Source organism: Lycium barbarum, chromosome 10, assembly GCF_019175385.1.
Source record: "Lycium barbarum isolate Lr01 chromosome 10, ASM1917538v2, whole genome shotgun sequence".
Classification (NCBI taxonomy): Eukaryota; Viridiplantae; Streptophyta; class Magnoliopsida; order Solanales; family Solanaceae; genus Lycium; species Lycium barbarum.
The window spans coordinates 109,459,498-109,461,897 of record NC_083346.1 but is presented as its reverse complement, the minus strand read 5'-3'; positions in this window follow the sequence as shown (position 1 = coordinate 109,461,897).

The window sequence follows — 2,400 nt, the reverse complement described above, 5'->3', positions numbered from 1 at the left end:
TATAACACTAGAGATCCTAAGGCCCATGAAATGATATTAATATGAAGCTAATGATCCTTATATGATTCTTTGACGTTATTCATTGTTGCTAGACCCACTTTATGATGCTAGTCCCTTTCCTTCCTAAGGCATGACCCCCGTATTGTATCTCCTATGTATTCCATGATTATTAGGAGTTTTCTTATGAGTTAGAAGATGAGATATGTTCTATGATAATGACGATGATTCCATAGTGGTCAAACTACATACGACACTCACAACGCTCCTAAACCCAGCAATACTAGGGACCCACAACTTTCATGAATCTTGCGATACAAGTAATAGTGATCCTTATAATGGTAGTCCCTATGTTGTGACCCCACACTTGTTTTTCATGTTGTCCTTACTCCTAAATTGTTAGGGTTTCATGATTATTAAGGCCACCATGACAATGTTGAGGAACATTCTTCATGACAACGACTACGATGGTAATTCCCCTCTCGATAATACCCAAAGACTAAAGTTCCACGTGTCCCCACGAGATGATTGAGCTTACCGTGTGTGTGTCTCCGTCACATTCATGATAGTTGGCCTTGTCTTATGTTATTGTTTCTTTCAGAAGTGAGACATGACAGTAACGACGATCATAATAGCGAAAATGATTGTGCTTTCCAGGGGATATAGAAGCATAATTCCCTTATTATGAATTCAGTTAAAATGTCTGAAATGACCTACTCCCAAGAAAAGCCTGAATTTGCGATTCCCAAGACTCTTAAGATGATATTGATAAGAGACTTCTGTAGTAATGGCAATGATGATAATGAGATATACCAAGCCTTGTGATGGCCGGGTACGGATGACATGTATGTGAATTTGTCGAGCCACTACGTAGCCGAATACGGATACTGTCGAGCCATTACGTGACCGAATACGGATACTGTCGAGCCACTACGTGGCTGAATACGGATAATGTTTAATGTGTATAAGCAGATACGGTACTATGATATGTATATGTATGTGCATTCCACGATTCTTGAGAAATGGTAAAGTAAGCGTGACGAACACCTCGAAAGGTATTTGGTCTTTTACTTTATGTTGTCCTTCACGTTTTACTTATGTTACTACTCATGTCTTACATACTAAGTACATATTTTGTACTGTCGTCCTTTTTATTTTTGGACGCTGTGTTCATGCCCACAGGTAGACAGGGAGGTGACCCAGATTCCTAGGAGCTACTCAGCAGGCTTACAGAAGCACTCTATTACTTCGGAGGTGCCATGTTGATTTATTATTTTTTGTATATATTTGGGTACGACGGGGTCCTGTCCCGTCTTTATGTTTAGTACTCTAGTAGAGGCTCGTAGATACGTATGTGTGGGTAGTATGGTCTCACGATTTCCTCATCGTATATGTATTATTTTTAAATCCGAAGGGCTTATATTTATAAAGGTAAATATGTTCCAAAGTGAAAATGGTTTTCCCTATGATTAAAAGTAAGAGAATAATGAATGAACGCAGAATGAGTATGGTGGGTAGTAGTATGAGTGGTGCTCAGTGGTCAGCTCTGGATACCCGTCATGGCCCTAGTTGGGTCGTGACAAAAGTGGTATCAGAGCAGTTCCGTCCTAGGGTGTGTCTACAAGACGTGTCCAGTAGAGTCTTGTTTATGGGTGTGTTGCACGCCACACCTATAAACAAGAGGCTGCGGGGGATTTAGGAATGATTGACCTTCTTTCTCATGATAGATTGTGCGATAGAGCCATAGTATAAGAATTTCCTTTTCCTTAACGATATGTTATGTTTCAGTGATGCCTGTGAAGAGAAAAGCTATAGCAACCGAAAAGGGCAAGGCAATGACAGATAGGGATATAGAAGGGGATGAGTCCCCTACTGAGGCTCCATCTCAATTTTCTCACTCAGCGCCTGCTTCAGAGGAGCATGAAGGAGCCTCAGCTCCAGCTCCAGTACCTCCAGGAGCCTTGGGCCAGCAGATGACAAAGGCCATACAATTATTGACCCAGTTAGTCGCCACTCAGGCCCAACACCAAGGTACGGGTCACGGTGATAGAGCTGTGAGTGCTAGGGCGCATGATTTTATTAGTTTGAACCCTCCAGAATTTTATGGGTCAAAACCGGATGAGGATCCGCAGAGCTTTATAGATGAAATGTTGAGAACGTTGCGGATAATACATGCTTCGGATGTTGAGTCGGTAGAGTTGGCCTCTTATAGATTACGGGATGTTGCGGTACACTGGTATACGATTTGGATGTCTTCTATATATATATATATATATATATACCTCCCCCAGTATGGCAAGAGTTTGTGGATGCTTTCCTCCGACACTATTTGCCACCAGAGGTTCGACGAGCAAGAGCGGACAGGTTCCTGAATCTTAGGCAGGAGAATATGAGTATCCGAGA